Source organism: Terrapene carolina, unplaced genomic scaffold (genome assembly GCF_002925995.2).
Source record: "Terrapene carolina triunguis isolate 2854851 unplaced genomic scaffold, T_m_triunguis-2.0 Scaffold199, whole genome shotgun sequence".
Taxonomy (NCBI): Eukaryota; Metazoa; Chordata; order Testudines; family Emydidae; genus Terrapene; species Terrapene triunguis.
Genome location: NW_020664550.1, coordinates 393,416 through 410,783, shown reverse-complemented (window position 1 = coordinate 410,783; position 17,368 = coordinate 393,416).

The window sequence follows — 17,368 nt, the reverse complement described above, 5'->3', positions numbered from 1 at the left end:
GGTGCAAGGGGTGTTCGGCAGCGCGGCAGGGGGCGGAGGCTGTTCGGCGGCACTCCGCTCGGCGGGGGATGTTCGGCGGCGCTCCGCGTGGGGGAGTTCAGCAGCGCGGCGGGAGGTGGGGGGTGTTCGGCCGGGGGGCGGCGGTTGTTCGGCGGCGTGGCGCTTGGTGGGGGGGGGTTGGGGGGGGGCGCGGGGGGGGGGGGGTGTTACGGCGGAGCAGCGCTTTTTTTTGCTGCTTGTGGCAGCAGAAAAGTTAGAGCCGGCCCTGCTTCCTGAGCATAAATTGACAGCTCATAGGCCTGGCTTTGTGCATAAAACATGCTTTAAGGATTAGCTGGAACACTAATTAGAGTAGGCGTGCCATGATCAGTAAACATAGCACAAGGGGAAAGCAGATGGTGGTGATCGTACAGCCGTCATGGAGAAAGGACTGAAGGACGCTTCACAAGAACCTCTGAGTACAATCCTTTCAGACAACCCCTCATTTTAGTGCCAGACTGTGTCTCAGCATATGAGTGTAACCCCTTCGCCCCCGAGACACACACACACACACACACACACACACACACACAAGCTAGACCTGTGGTTTGGGTTTTGTGCACATCTCTGTTAGAAAATTCCCCTTAAAGAACCTTTTAACTTACTGTTCTTTGACACTTCAGTAAAGCACATTGCTCTAGATGTAAAAACCTCATGGCCCAAACTTAGGCCCAAGCACATTTTTTTATGGCTGAGCTCTATAAATCCCTGAATAATGGTATAATGGAACTGCTGACGCGAAGCTGAGCGGTAGCACATGAAGAGATCCCTGTTAATACCAGCAATCTGATCACAAACAGAACGCACTACTGTCATCATTTGGCTTAGTCAATAGGTTGCTTCATTGACTGCTCATTTGATGGCTCAGTTTAGTCTGTTGCATTGAAAATATGGAAACTGACAAAAGAAAATCCTCGGTGCCTTTTTCCCCCCTCCGACTTTCTTTCTTGGCTTGCTGACAAAGAAGGATTTGTAGAGAGATGATGAGCATGTGAAGAACCCTTAGCTCCGCTCCCTCTGCATATTTACAGATGGCCAGCTGCCCAAAGGCATTCTCCTGTGTGTGCAGCCTGAACAGTAGATGCTCTGCACTATAATGCTTCCCACCTCTTTATTACATCCTTTCCCACAAGCGCAGTCAGATTTAGTGGGTGTGGTGGGCTTGATTCCCCACTGCTTTAAGTTGCACCTGGTACGGTCATTTACTCCTGTGCCAAATGGGTATAAGAACACTGCCAAACTGGTTTGGTGCAGTGTTTTGTAGCTGTGCCGGTCCCAGGGTATTGGGTGAGGTAATATCTTTTATTGGACCAACTTCTCTTGGCGAGAGAGACAAGCTTCAAGCTTACACAGAGCTGAAGCTAAACTGGTTTGGTAGCATTGTCAACTCCCTTTGCACAGGTGTAAATGAGTCTATCAGGTGGAATGCTGTGGAGAATCTCCCTGAAAGCATGGAGGGTGGGGTTCTCCGATCACAAACTGTCTTAGAGAATCATAGACTCATAGACTTTACGGTCAGAAGGGACCATTATGATCGTCTAGTCTGACCTCCTGCACAACACAGGCCACAGAATCTCACCCACCCACTCCTGTATCAAACCCCTAATGTATGTCTGAGCTATTGAAGTCCTCAAATCGTGGTTTAAAGACTTCAAGGTGCAGAGAATCCTCCAGCAAGTGACCTGTGCCCCACGCTGCAGAGGAAGGTGAAAAACCCCCAGGGCCTCTACCAATCTGCCCTGGAGGAAAATTCCTTCCCGACCCCAAATATGGTGATCAGCTAAACCCTGAGCATGTGGGCAAGACTCATCAGCCAGCACCCAGGAAAGAATTCTCTGTAGTAACTCAGATCCCACCTCATCTAACATCCCATCACAGGCCATTGGGTATATTTACTGCTAATAGTCAAAGATCAATTAATTTCCAAAATTAGGCTCTCCCATCATACCATCCCCTCCATAAATTTATCAAGCTTAGTCTTGAAGCCAGATGTGTCTTTTGCCCCCACTTCTCCCCTTGGAAGGCTGTTCCAGAAGTTCACTCCTCTGATGGTTAGAAACCTTTGTCTAATTTCAAGTCTAAAGTTCCTAATGTCCAGTTTATATCCATTTGTTCTTGTGTCCACATTGGTATTGAGCTTAAATAATTCCTCTCCCTCCCTGGTATTTATCCTTCTGATATATTTATAGAGAGCAATCATATCTCCCCTCAGCCTTCTTTTGGTTATGCTAAACAAGCCAAGCTCCTTTCATAAGACAGGTTTTCCATTCCTCGGATCATCCTAGTAGCCCTTCTCTGTACCTGTTCCAGTTTGAATTCATCCTTCTTCAACATGGGAGACCAGAACTGCACACAGTATTCCAGATGAGGTCTCACCAGTGTCTTGTATAATGGTACTAAAACCTCCTTATCTCTACTGGAAATACCTCGCCCGATGCATCCCAAGACTGCATTAGCTTTTTTCACGGCCATATCACATTGGCGGCTTATAGTCATCCTGTGATCAACCAATACTCAGAGGTCCTTCTCCTCCTCTGTTACTTCCAACTGATGCATCCCCATCTTATAACAAAAATTCTTGTTATTAATCCCCAAATGCATGACCTTGCACTTTTCACTATTAAATTTCATCCTATCACTATTACTCCAGTTTCCAAGGTCATCCAGATCTTCCTGTATGATATCCCAGTCCTTCTCGGTACTGGCAATACCTCCCAGCTTCGTGTCATCTGCAAACTTTATTAGCACATTCCCACTTTTTTTGTCTTGCGTGAGTGCGAAGGAGAATAGCAGCATATTTGCAGTAGATTGGGAAACGGGATGGCTCAGGAGATTAGGGATAGGACATAGTCTTTCACACTCCTAGTTCTCCAGTTCCAGGGCAGCTCAGGTTGGTAGGAACCATTCTCATATGAAGACTGTTCATTGGCAACAGGAAATGAGCTGGGGGTGGGGAGGGAGCCTCAGCCTAGAGCAGGGGTAGGCAACCTATGGCACGCGTGCCAAGGGCGGCACGCGAACTGATTTTCAGTGGCACTCACACTGCCCGGGTCCTGGCCACCGGTCCGGGGGGCTCTGCATTTTAATTTAATTTTAAATGAAGCTTCTTAAACATTTTAAAAACCTGATTTACTTTACATACAACAATAGTTTAGTTATATATTATAGACTTATAGAAAGAGACCTTCTAAAAACGTTAAAATGTATTACTGGCACGCAAAACCTTAAATTAGAGTAAATAAATGAAGATTCGGCACACCACTTCTGAAAGGTTGCCGACCCCTGGCCTAGAGTTTGGTGAACGGGTGCCCATATTGCAAGAATCCAACAGTGCAGGTGGAACTAACTTCTCCCCCCTTGTTGGCAGCCTCAGCAGAGAAGCCCAGGATTATTCATAGAGAATGACCCCCACCCCTCCTGCCATTAGGGAAAGTCACTCCAGTTCAAGTTGAGTCATGGTGGTGGGGACCAGGTGCGGACACTTGCACTGTATTTGTACTTGTGTTGTGGCTCAGAAGAGGACTTCAGATGCGAGGGTTGCCAGGGTGGCACCTTTCACTGGTACTACGCTCACTTAATTAGAGACATTGGTGGGTTTGGCAGGAAGGAACATTTACAGTAAATAAGTTATGTTGGGATTTTTGGTCATGCCCTATCAGTCCTCAGCTGGATCTGACAGCTTCAGAAGTCTGTGGGGAGCAAGGATGGCTCAGTGGTTAGTGCATTCACCTTGATTCCAATAGGCGTTAAATCCAACTAGGTGCCTAGGTGCATTTTTTCACACCTAAATACCTTTAAAAATCTGGCCCTTCCTCTCTCTGCATCTCAGTTCTCCATCTGCTATAGCTCCCTGTGTTCTGCAGGAGGCCAGGCTAGATAATCAGAATGATCATCTTCTGAATGTCAAATCTATGAATTTTACCTGTTCCAACAGCCTTCCCTGGTGACACTGACCTGTGTCTGTTTGAATTGTGTCGAGTTATTTAACACTCAGGGAAGGTACTTTGGACCCACTATCACTGGCCTTGAGCTGCTGCTAAGTTGCATACACAGATAACAGATAAGGGAGTACAGGTTATCAAGGCAGCGAGGCTTCGGAACTGAAAGCTCTTTAAGGACTCAGACTAGCATGTGTTCATTTGAAGTCCTGTATTAGGATGGTAGTTGTTTGCCCTGATAATAAACAATATCCTCAGTAGCATCAATGTAAGAGATGGCAAACAAATACTGGTGGGAGCTGGTCCCTTTTAACTGTTAAATAAACAGATTCTTTCTTTGCAGAAAATTCAGCTCGTAAATTAATAGGAGCACTGGAGTTCATGGTGGAAAGTAGCCAAACGAGCAAATGCTTCCAAAATCTAAGAGGTCAGTTTTCTACATTTTATGTGCAGCATGAAGGTCTCTGCTCCTTGGTTGTGTTGAACCAGTGCAATCACTTAAAAAATGCTATTGCCGGCGAAAGGGAAGGATGCTGTGAGGCCGGGCTTGCCCCATGTAGCTGGGAGGTGTCACAATGTTTTCCTAAGCGAAGAAGACCCACAGAAAGACAAACCAGTGTGCCTGGAGAAAGGATGGTCTTGTGGTTAAGGCCTGAGACTGGAAGGTAGGGGAAATCTGTGTTCTATTTGCAGCTCTGCCACTGACTCCCTGTGTGACCTTGATCAAATAACGTCACTGCTCCGTGCCTCGGTTTCCCTGTCTAAAATGACCATAGCAACAACAGTAGGGGACTGTGTGATGCTTAATTTGTCATACTTAAAAACATCTGAGATTATGGCCTGTAGAGGGGTCAGGTATTATGGGGATGGACACGGTAGAAAGAAGACAGACAAAAGGACAATGGTCAGATGAGAGAGGTTGAATCTCTGGCAGGAAAAAAACTATTTTGATTCCTTGCAGGATAAATCTCCATGTTTCCTGATGGCAGGACAAACACATGAATCTGAGTTCCTGCCAGGAGCTAATTTACATAGCCCCTGTCTAGACTGGCATATAAATTCAATTCTTTACAGGGATGGGATGCAGGTTGACACACTTCAGGGCTCACTAGAGGTTCTCTCTAACCCAAATGGTCCTAAACTTCTATGGCTACCTCATTAACCTCCACAGGGCAGTTTTCAAGCCATGTCTGCTCACTGTGTTCAAAATGACTGAAACAAGATGAGGTTTAGAAATAAAACACACCTAGAGCAGTCCTGACAGTTTATCAGTAGATCCAAGCTGCTAATCAGCAGGTGTGAATCAAGCTTTTAGTCTTCCTTTTTGGTGTGATTTGGATTTTGTCATGCCAGATAGACCCCCTCCCACAAAAAGCAATGCAATCAAAGAAAGATTATGACGCATGTTCCTCCTGCATACATATACATTTTTTCTGGACAGAAAAGGAAGCAGAGATCATTTGGTAGACAAACCGCCACACCAAATAGGACGGGGTTAAAGAGCAGCCCTGGGCCCAGTTAGTCTCCCTCTGCTACACCTGTGCTGAGCATTGGGCTTAAGAGGAGGAATGCCCAGCCGTGGGGGGCTAGTTGTGAAGGAGGGCAGACAGGCTGACCTGGGTGGAGCTGGGAGCCTGGTTTGGACCAGGGATTATAGTAGGACTGTGGCCTGTTGGCTGGAGGGTAGGCCTGGCCTGGATAGTTAATTAGACGGATTGCTAAGTGGAAAGACTGGCTGTTGTAGCTGGACTCACCTGCAAGAAGAGGGCTGAAGGCTCAACCCAGACAGACCGAGGATTCTCTTCTTGGGTTGGTATGTTTATTAGATTTGGACTAAGTGACTCTGTTCCCCTGGAAGGGGTTGAACGTACTAAAGTTGTTTGGCCGATTGGCCCAATCACCGCAGTGGCTGAAGATCATTGCAGGGAAACTGAGGCAGGGCTGCTGCATCACCGTGTTCAGCCCTGAGGGTGAGTGCTGGGATGGCAACTCTGTGCCAGCAATGAATCAAGACACACGTCTCTATCACTCGGTGGTACTGGGAGCAGCAGTGCACCCGTTAATACTGGGCCTTGGCTCTTTTGTATTTAGTTTTGACTATGGTAAAGCTCTCCCTGGAGTCAGTGGCAGTTTTGCTTGAGTAAGAAATAAGTAAACACTTGAGGATTTGCCCCGTGGTCCTTCCTCAGTGGGAATGTTCTGCCTGAGGCCTGGGCTACACTTAAAACTTAGGCTGACGTAGCTCCAGGCTCAGGAGTGTGAAAAATCCACACCCCTGAGCCCTGTAACTATGCTGCCCTAACCCCAGGCAGGACGACGGATGAATGCTTTTGTCGTCCTAGCTGCCATTGCTTGGGGAGCTGGTGTTCTTCTGTGTCCGCACTATGGGGTGATGCCAGCCTAGCTACGGTGCCATAGCTATGTTGCCACAGTCCCCGTAGCATACACATGTCCTGAATAAGGACTTTAAGAGACTTCCCATTATTAGCGGCATAGCTTGAGTCACTGTCAGCGTAATGTGACCAGTTGGACCAGTTCAAACGCCTTCCCTGTATCCTCCGCACTGCACATTCAGGAGATAAGTGCAGCGAGGGCAACAGCCTCCCCAAGAGGGGATGGAAAGAGGAATTCAGGATGCTGTCACAGTCTCGTACCCATTAATCAAATGGATTTAATCCTGAACAATATTCTGTGACATGACACTCACTTATGGGCTCTGCCAGCCGGTCGGAGTATGCTCAGCCTGATGGATCCTGCAAACTATTTTACTCTGACATGTGAGGAATTCTGGACTCTGCCAGCTTGCTAATTTACGGATGAGAAGCCAAACTCCGTTGCTGTTAGAACCGTTCCTGACACAAAACTGAATGCCAGGCATACATTTCTCTTTATCATTCTGTCATGGTAGGATGGTGTTTTTTAAAAAAAAAAGAGGTGCTGTTAATAAGTTGGGTTTCCAGCAAGATGCATACAGCATAATAATGCCAGCTAGAAACGTTTTCTGATTCTACAATAGTTGAGCAGGAGGGTCTATTATTATTGTATAGTGCCCGAAAATGCAGTCTGCAGGTTCCAGAAGCCATAGAAAGACATTATAACAGGGAATCATGTTCTAGAATCTTCCTAGAGATGCAGGGAGCTTCTGATTCATTCTGATTTCAGGTACTAGGATACTGTATACATACAGGGTGACTTCTGCTGACTCATTCTAGTGTCAGACCAGGTGGATCCTGTTTGCTCCAATCCAGGAGCATGAAACAGTGTGAATAGCGCTCTATCAGTGTGTGTGTGTGGGGGGAGGGTGGCCTCAGAAAGAAAAAGGTTGAGAACCCCTGGTCTAAGGTTATAGACTACTTCCAGCAATTAGTGAACTCCTACTTTGGTACTATCAGCCAAATAAGACCTTCACAATACTTAAATACTACAGTGATAGGTGCCAATATAAGAATATAAGAGTGGGATTTTTCAAAGGATCTTAGGGGAATAGGGCTGGTCTACACTTACCCCCCAAATCGAAGTAAGGTACGCAAATTCAGCTACGTGAATAACGTAGCTGAATTCGACATACCTTACTTCGACCTTACCGCGGTTCAGACGCGGTCCACACGCGGCAGGCAGGCTCCCCGTCGACTTCGCGGTACTCCTCTCGCTGAGCTGGAGTACCGCAGTCGACGGGGATCACTTCCTGGTTCGATTTATCGCGTCCAGACCAGACGCGATAAATCGAACTCGGAACTTCGATCCGCAGCCGTCGAACTAACCGGTAAGTGTAGACTAGCCCTTAGGCATCCATGTTCCACTGAAATTCAATGGGATTTGGGTAGCTAAGGGCCAGATTTTTAAAGGTACTTAGTTGCCTAAAGAAGCAGATAAGTGCCCAGTGGGATTTTTAAATGTGCCTATCTGGATCTTTAAACTCCTAATACCTATAAAAATCTGGCCCCAAATCCCTTCGGCCCCTCTGGAAATCTTAGTCTTGATAAGTTCAGCCCTCCTCACCTGATGCACTGCTGACAGGACAGGAGCTGAAAGCAAATGTGCTGAGGCTGTTTACTACTGTACTTGCCCTTCTGCAATTCTTGTGATCAAACATAAGCCCCTTTTGTAGAGCACAAACACAATAAGAAAAATTATGGTGGAAAAACCCACACAATAAGGATAAATAGATTTAGGATTAGGTCGGATGTTATTAAGTAATATTTATACCATGGTAGCACTGATGGGCCCCAAACTGGCTGAGGCCTTATTTTGCAAGGAGCTGTACAAACAGATAGTAAAAAACCCAAAGATCTTGAATATGTTTTTTATAATAGGAAAAATTTCCTTTGTAAAAAAGATCTCCCTGCTAAGCTGTGCTCTCATGATTCATTTCTTAGTCTGAGGGTGTTTCTATACATCTGTCAGTCTCAATTACTTTCCAGGCAATATGTCTAGGTTATAATAGTTCCTTTCATCCCAAAATTCTTTCTAAACGGACACACAAACTATACATGGAGATCATTTCACTCAGCACTAAAATGCCACCACTTCTGGGGAGGAACACGGCAGCTGTTTAACAGCATGCAGCAACACTCCACAAAAGTTTAGAGCAGGTGGTGAAGAGGAATTGCTGTATGCAATTAAAACAACTTGGGGAATTTAGTTTGGCAGCAAGTAATTGGAATGAAGCTGGCTGCTTTGGTACTGATTCACCAGTCCCACTTTTTGCAGTGCCCTAAGCGTTCTTTGGCAGCCTCATAGTCAAGGAACAAATCATCTAGACTCTGCTTTGCCTGTGAGATCTGACAAGATGGAAGTGCGGGGCGGCACAGCAGCATCGGGGATGAATACGTTTCTCTCATTTACACAGATAACTACATGACCCTCTCCAGATTTTACTGAAAAAGGATAACCACAGACACTACATTTACCAGCAAGCTTTCCCAGCACTACCTCCTGTGCTTGTTGCAGCATTTCAATCCTCTCATTACTCTAAGAAGGACTTTAATAGCTTTAATGGGATTTTACAATATTTCTTCAACTCAGTTTGCTCTGTCCTGAAAGCATGCAGGGTTATTTAAATACATTATCATTTTTTAAGTGGGAAAGCTTGTCACCAGCCTCATTCATGCACAGACGTACCCAAGGATAGGAGCCTTAATAATCATCACCCTGAGCCACAAGAGCCTTCCCCCCCCCCCATAACTCTGCTATAATCAGATAATAATCTAGTTTACGGCTCGCCCAGCAAAGTGCTTTAGCAAATCAGCCAGTTGTGTTACGAGGATATAAAGGCTGAGCTTGCCGCCAGCCATTTCTTTTCCCTGCTGGGGAGTCGGGAGAGGGAGGCGGGAAACGATCGCTTCCTCTCCTTGAAATCCACGTCCTTATAAATTATTCTAATGGGCATGGAGTGGAAGTCACACTATTCAATTGGTTCCTGTGTTCCTAGGTGTGGCTGGGGTTTTTACTCATCACTGGGGACAAATTGCATTTAGCACAGAACGGCTTGCATGGAGGGGGTGGGGTGGGGTGGAGGTTGAGATGAGAGTCCAAAAAGCCAGGGGGAAGACACATCAGATAATTAAATTATCGCTCATACAGCCATTTCTCACTATAAGTATTGACTCTCTGTCTCTGGGATCCTAGAAGTTATCTATATATCTGTCCTCCAGTATGTCAGTGTATCCATGGTATTTCTATATACACCTCTACCCCGATACAACGTGACCCAATATAACACGAATTCGGATATAACGCGGTAAAGCAATGCTCCGGGGAGGGGCGGGGGGGGAGGGCTGTGCACTCCGGCGGATCAAAGCAAGTTCGATATAACGCGGTTTCACCTATAACGCGGTAAGATTTTTTGGCTCCCGAGGACAGCGTTATATCAAGGTAGAGGTGTATTTCTATAATAGAATCCTAGTAGTTACCTATCTATCTCCTGGCAGGCTGCTCTGTTTATGATTTTTCTAATCACAGAAGCCTTGAAGCTAGAGATGGGAAAGACCTGTCATATCAGCCAACCCATCCTTCGGGAGCAAGTACAGAATTGCCCCTCCCAGAAATAAGGCATTAGACTCCACTGATGGATGGAGGTTTGGAGGTTATTTTTTACTAACTAAGGCCGACATAGCTAGATATTCTGGGGATGGATGTGCTGAAAGAAACATTACTGCAGTAGACTCAGGATGATGGGTTGGATAATCTAATAGCTTTTTTCCTATCTCTAACTTCTAGGATTCTCTGATTAGAAATGCCATCAATAGCTCGATTTCAGAATATCTTGGCATTTCAGCATTTGATAGTAACTGCTTCCACCCTTCTAATACTTTGAAAAGAGCAAAAAACGGAGCACAGAGAGCTTCAAACTCCTTAGGGGGGGAAGGAGAGCACAGCTAAGCAACAGACAGATCTTGGTTGTTTTATGTGAGACCTGGAAATAGGTCCCCAAACTTCAGGATTGCCCCATTCTCAAACACGTCTGCAGGATTAGGATTACCGCAGGGAGCAAACTGCTCTTAATAACGTGGGCTGGATGGCTCAGGGGCTTGGCATTAGGAGCCTTTCACCTCCACAGCACTGCTTCCAATCAAGTCCACGTGCTCCCTTCTGAAAGCGGATTGGTGTGGCCTTTGAAACGAATCATTTATCGGTTCTAAGGCCACAAGGGACCACTGGGATCATCTAGTCTGCCCTCCTGTATAGAGCACAGTCATGGAATTTGCCCCGAAATAATGCCGGTTTGCACGAACTAGAGTATACCTTTCCGACTCCCCCCTGCTCCCTCCCCACTCGATTTAAAAATTGTCAGAATTTTTAATCCGCCACAGCCCTGGGCCTTGAGCAATTATAATGTTGGGTCAGTTCCCAGTTTGCTGGGGACATTTGGGAGGGAAAACTGACATGCAAAGAGATGCTCGGGGCTTATTTATAGCAGCAGGTACAGATTTTACACTAGCCACCCAACCTGGGAAGCCTGCGCTGTGGCCAGGTATCCGGTGCCATGGAAAACACCCTCACAGCTGGCCCCCTCAGCAGAGAGGCCAAAGCATGTCTGGGATGGGGAGCCTGAACTCCCCCATCAGCCCGCAGAACTTTTCCCTTCGGAAGTGTGTTAAGGCACAGCGGTGGAAAGGTTGCTGCTTGTGATCATTTGAATTACAATAGTACCTAGAGGCCTCAACGCCGATCCAAGATCCCAGTGTGCTACACACTGTGCAAACACATAGTAAGACAAGTCTGGGAGTATGATTGTGTCCATTCTACAGATGGGGAACAGAGGCACTGAGAGATTAAGGCCCAGCTCCTCAAAGGTATAGAAGCACCAAACTCCCTGTGAAATCAATGAGAGATAAGTGCCTAAATACCTCTGAGGATCTGCTCCCAAGTGCATAGGTGCTGACTCCGTGAGTGCTCTGGGGCTGGAGCACCCATGGGGAAAAAATGGTGGGTGCTGGGCACCCATCAGCAGCCCCCCTATCAGAACCTCCACATCCCTGAAGCACCTCCTGCCCGCCAGCGGGCCCTGCCCATCAGCACCTCCCCGCCCTCCCACCCACCAGAATCAGCTGTTTTGCAGCATGCGGGAGGCTCTGGGGGGAGGGGAGAGGAGCGAGGATGCATCGTGCTCGGGGGAGGGGGATGGAACGTGGTGGGAAGAGATGGGGCTGGGGCGGAGCAAGGGAGGGAAGAGGCAGGATGCGGGTGGGGTCTTGGGAGGGGGGAAGGGGTGGAGTGGGGGCAGGGCCTGGGGCAAAGCCAGGGGTCAAGCACCCCCGGCACTTTGGAAAGTCAGCACCTTGCCAAGAGCTAGGAAAGGAACCTCTCCAAACCTGCTGCATAACATTGTACCTGCTCTGTGGATCAACAGAAGGCGAATGTCCCCAGGGCTACAGGTATGGACAGATCTAGGCAAAGGGATAAGCTAGTTTAGCATCTAGGTGTGAAGGAAGATCTCCTGTGTGATGCCTGTGACCCACTGTCGAAATGGTTTGGGACTGCTTCATGTCTACCAGGTGTAAAACTAGAATCCATGAAGAAATTTAAGGCAGTTTCTGAATAATGCGATGATTCCTTAAGCGATTGTGTTGGTGAAGTCGCCTGGAACCAAATGATCCCACAAAACCATAGGACAGTCTCAGAGCTGAAGTGATATCACCCTCTGGTGGTTAGAGTAAGAGAACGGCATTCTATTGGGATTCTTGGCTGGGGCAGGAGGAAACTGAAAACCCTGAATCCTGTTTGGGGTTTTTTTCTGTAAAGCAGAAACTCAGCCCAGGTGTGCCAAGAGGCTCCCTGAGATCCACCAGGGTAATTTTGTGGCAAGAACAGGGGACACGCTGAGATTTCTGCTTCCTTTGAATGGGAGGCTTTTGGGTTGTTTGCCCCCTGAATCCTAAAGCAAGGGGCGTGTGAAGCCAGCGAGAATCACAGTTCCCATGGAGCCCTGTCACCAATCCCATCATGTGCCACGGGGCACAGTTACTGGGGGTCTTTGGGGAGGAAAGACCAGAGGAAAGATTTGTTCAGGCTCTGCCCCTTATGATGTAGGAATTTGCCCATTGAAATGAAGAGAGGGGCAGACAGCCTGGGAAGCCTGGGGGCTTTATTTCTGTTGGGATCTTTTATTGTGACCACATACGGGCTACTACAGTAGCCTATGTAGCCCCCGCATGACCGGACTGTATCTGGGTGACTGTGGGGGCCATTTTCTTCCTATTCAGGGAAATAACTTAATCAAGGGCTAAGGCCGGGAAATACAAGGCATAACTCCCCCCTCACCTCCCCACCCCCGCTGGACTTCCCCCCCCTGTAGCACAGTCAGCAGACAAGCAGAGGGGCACTTTCCTAGCACCAGCTAGCCTTTTCCCCCCAAATGCATTGGCCAATCAATCTTTGCTCCATGGTTCTGTCTCTGTGGATCAGGCTGGGTGGTCCCCCACAGGGAATAAGTGCCCTTTAAGAATGAGGCATGTTAAGAGTGCTCTCTAGGGTATAGACCCCTCCCCGCCCCTCCAGCCTTTCCAGCAGGCACTGGAGGATGGAGGCAGGACCGATAGCAACTGAGGAAAACTGACTTTGCTATTTGGGGATTGTTTCTTTTACAATGGTTTGTTAATGAACCAATGAACTGCTTTCAAACTGCAAGTGTTAGGTTGGTGCATTTTCATCAGGGACCAAAGGGATGGGTATTTTAGTCAGGTTACCAGCAGTCCAACCCTCTGAACTAGATTCTGTTCTTAGCTGCATGGTGCCATAACTTCAGTGGGGAAGCAGTGGTATAACCAGCAGCAGAATTTTCCCTTCTATGGCTCTTTCACTGTCCTCTCCTTCCCCCCCTGCCACTAGTCGGCAGCATCTCAACTACCACAGGTTTTACGACAGCGTAACTCAGTTGTTTAGAATATTGTGAGCTCCCCACACCTTCTGCGGGGTTTTATTCTCTAGTCTGAGGATAGGAAGCAATATGGGACCCACACAGGCCAGCCCATAAACACTACTTTTTTTCCTGTCTGGCTTCTGAAATTGTAGCACTTTAAATAAAAGCTATCCTGGAATGGTCTACGTAGGCCAATCTGCAGCCTACCGTAAGCGTCTTACTGTGGTGAGCACGGCACATGGCTAGATAGACACACATACAGACTTACACTCCGTACAGACATAGACACACGCATCTCCAAGTTTGCATCCTTACTCTCACTTCACAGCCATGCAAACAATTCCCTCCTCCACCCCATGCCCCCCAATCACAACTTTGCTGCATCCCATTAGCTTCTTGGTCTTTACTGAGACCTGCAGTCAGTCGTGTCCAATACGAAGGGGAGAAAAAAAGAACTCACAGCTAACCAAAAGAGGAACTAAAGCAGTCGATGTGCAGTTTTAATGTCCAAATGAAAATTGTATACGTGGGATGATTTCCTATTTTTAGGGCTATTTCCCTGCTGTTTGTTCCCGGAGCTGCGACATGCAGTTTGTTTCAGACGCATGTGGTACACAACTGTGCTGCACGCTGCAGACTGTTCCGGGAGCTTGGCCTTTCTAGTTGCACAGCACGACAACCGTCCAACAAGATTTCCTGTGGTCTGCTCACGCTATTTCATGGAGGGCAGAGGCTTGTGATGGAAAGCAGAGGGACTTGTCTATCGTGTGTGCTGCGTGGAACACATGCTGAAATGCACAGTCTGAAAAGTTCACTACTAGATTCTTTGTGGAGCTAAATCAATGGTATCACTGGGAGAAGGGAGCAAAGGCCACAATCTTTGTATATAACATATGAATAATGTGTTGGATGGACGAGATTTGGATCAGATCACATGATGCCTGTTTTCTGCATCTGATTGGAGGCACCGAGGAACCGAACCCTCCAAAATTCTTACCTGCAAAGTGGGTGAGTTCTGTATTTCTATTAGCATTAGTTATCTGCTTCCTCTCCTTCCCATCCCTGGAGACAATTGGGCTGTTTCTTGCTAAAGGTCAGTGTGATGCCTGAACTGACTCAAGAAGGAAGAAAAGGAAATTGCTTCTGGTTCATTGTGAAACCAGAATGGGAAGTAAAATGACCTGCCCCTTTTGTCATCAGAGAATCGGTTTCATCCGGAAGGTCTTGAAATGCTCATTCTTCCTGAATTACACAGGGGTTGGGGAGAATTGTGGAGGGTGAAGGAGGTTTCTCAAGTAGGATTACTCTCATGTGAAATGGCCAGAGTAGTTGAGTGCTTCATCCAGGACACTGGCTGGCCACAGGTTGAGCCCGGTTGTTCAAGGCCCTTAATAAAATGGAGAGATCCCTTTCCACGATCACTGTGGATTGATTATTTCTCCTGATGTGCTGCAATTCCTGAATCCCAGTCCAGCGTTAATGGGGTCACCAGCAACACAGAGTCATGGGAAGTGCTGTTGTCATTCTTTTGGGTTAGGATGTCAATGTAATGGGGAAGGGAGAGCCATACATATACAGGAGTCTTGTATGTGAGAACAGGAGGTAACGGTCTCACTCTGCTTGGCACTGCTGAGTTCTCAGCTGGAGTACTGTGTCCAGCTCTGGGCGCCACACTAAGAAAGGTGGACAAACTGGAGAAAGTCCAGAGGACAGCAACAAAAATGATCAAAGGTTTAGAAAACCTGACCTATGAGGAAAGGTTAAAAAAACTGTGCATGGTTAGTCTTGAGAAACAAAGACTGAGAGGGGACCTGATAGTCTTCCACTACGTTAAGGGCTGTTATAAAGAGGAGAGAGAGAAATCATTTTCCATGTTCACTGAAGGTAGGACAAGAAGTAATGGGCTTACTCTGCAGCAAGGAGATTTAGGTTAGATATTAGGAAAATCTTTTTAACATAAAGGATAGTTAAGCTCTGGAGGTGTGGAAACCTCATCACTGGAGTTTTTAAGACCAGGTTAGACAAACACCTGTCAGGGATGGTCTAGATTTACTTGGTCCTGGTCCTGGTCCTGCCATGGCCCCGGGGGATGGATTAAGATGAGCTCAGCCCTAGATTTCTAGGATTCTATGTTGCTGGTGGAGAGATGTTTTATCATGACTGCAGACACGAAGCACAGTGATGCCGATGAAGTCCTTCCTGACTCTCTCTCATGCTGATTGGCACCATTGCTTGCTTTTTGGTGCCACCTGGTGGATAGTTAGTTAACCACTGAAGCCATAACTGATGTAATGGGATGAGACGTGAATCTGGGGCAACAGCCAGTTGGGATAATTAAATATCCCATGGCACATATTACTAGAGACACTAACCCGATTCCAACTAAGCTAACTATATCACCCTTGGTTATGGCATTCTTCACTTCCTAACCTAAACCACTGTGTAGTGCTTCTGTGTGCTGTTAAACAGCAGCTGTGCTCCACCCAGAGGTGGCTACATTTCAGCAGAGGATGAAGAGTGCTCTGTGTACAGTTTGATTGTAAAGTGCTTTGGGATCCTTTATGTTCTGTATAATGCAAGATGGAGAGTAGCATGACATGTTCTTTATCAGAGGACTAAGTCCTGACCGTGCATGGGAACAGACTCAATGGGTCCATTCTCCCTTTAACCACTCTGATATCATTGTCTTTAGAATTTTATACCTAGTGAGTGACTGATTCTTGTGTTTCCCTGGCAGAAATCTTTCCCAGCTTGTGATCATTGGTGCATAAACTTAGAAGCAAAATTATCTCTTCCTTAAAAGATGCTAGTGGATGGATTCACAAAGGAAAGAGACCATGTGTTTCAGTATCTAAATCTCCATCCACACTGAGATTGCTTGGCAGAGATATAATGAAGACCTTCACCTTCCCTCTATTATGTGAACATATTGCAGTTAGACCATCCATTTCGTGATGCTGAGAGGCTTTTGCAAGAATCCCCTCGAGGAGGGGGAGCCGCCTTTGTCAGGCAGTCAAATACTGTGGGTGAATTTTAAAGAAGAGTCTATGATTGTGTCATGCGGTGGATGGATCCCTCATGGGGATTGGCATGTTGGGGATTAATACAAACTCTGGTTCATGCAGCCAGCCATTTCCAGGCTTGCCTGTGTCGTCAGGAAACTCCTGCAGCCTGCAGGCTTATTAAAGTCAGCAGGCACCTGGATCCTGGATGCATTTCCCCTTCCTCGGAAGCATCAGCACAGCCACGGATGGAGGTAAGGTGCTGGATCAATGGCAGAAAGGATAGTCACGTGGTTAAGGCACAGCATTGGGACATGGGAGATGTGGATTCAGTTCTTGGCTCTGTGATAGATTCCCTGGATGACCTTGGGCAAGTCATTTAATCTCCTAGTATCCCCATCCTCCATCTGTAAACTGGGGGAGATAATACCTCCCACCTCACCCCCTTTGTCTGAATTAAGATCATAAATTGTTTAGGGCAGGAGTGTGCTCTTTCTATGTGTAAGTACAGCACCCAGCACAAAGGGGCCCTGTGCTTGGGTGAGGTCTAGAAACAGATTTAAATTTTATTAGAGAATATTTAAAAATAAACGGTACAAAAGATTAAGAGTCAGTTGTCGGTCATTGGGGGAACATACAGAGTATGGGGAGGATGTTGTTATGTCAGGGTTGGCAGCACACATAATACATACAGACTGTAGTGTCTCCAATGGGGGGGGTGGGCGGTGGGCGAGATCAAGACACAGTTGGTAAGCGGTGAGGGTCAATCATCCACATAGGGGGTACAAATAGTCATGGGTACAAGTAGGTGGGCTGGGTAATGGTGGTGGGGCGACCCTCACGTGGTGGGATTCAGTTAGGTTGGGTAGGTTCGGGGTTCAGGGCAAAAGGCCCAGGGGGGGGAGGGTTAATAGGTCCCTTCCCCCTTGCGGGTGGGCGAGGTCTCCCCGGCTCACTCTTGGCATTGGCGGTGGCCGGTGAGGTTGGGTGGGTTCAGTGTTCAAGGGGTAAGGCCCATCGGGGGGGGG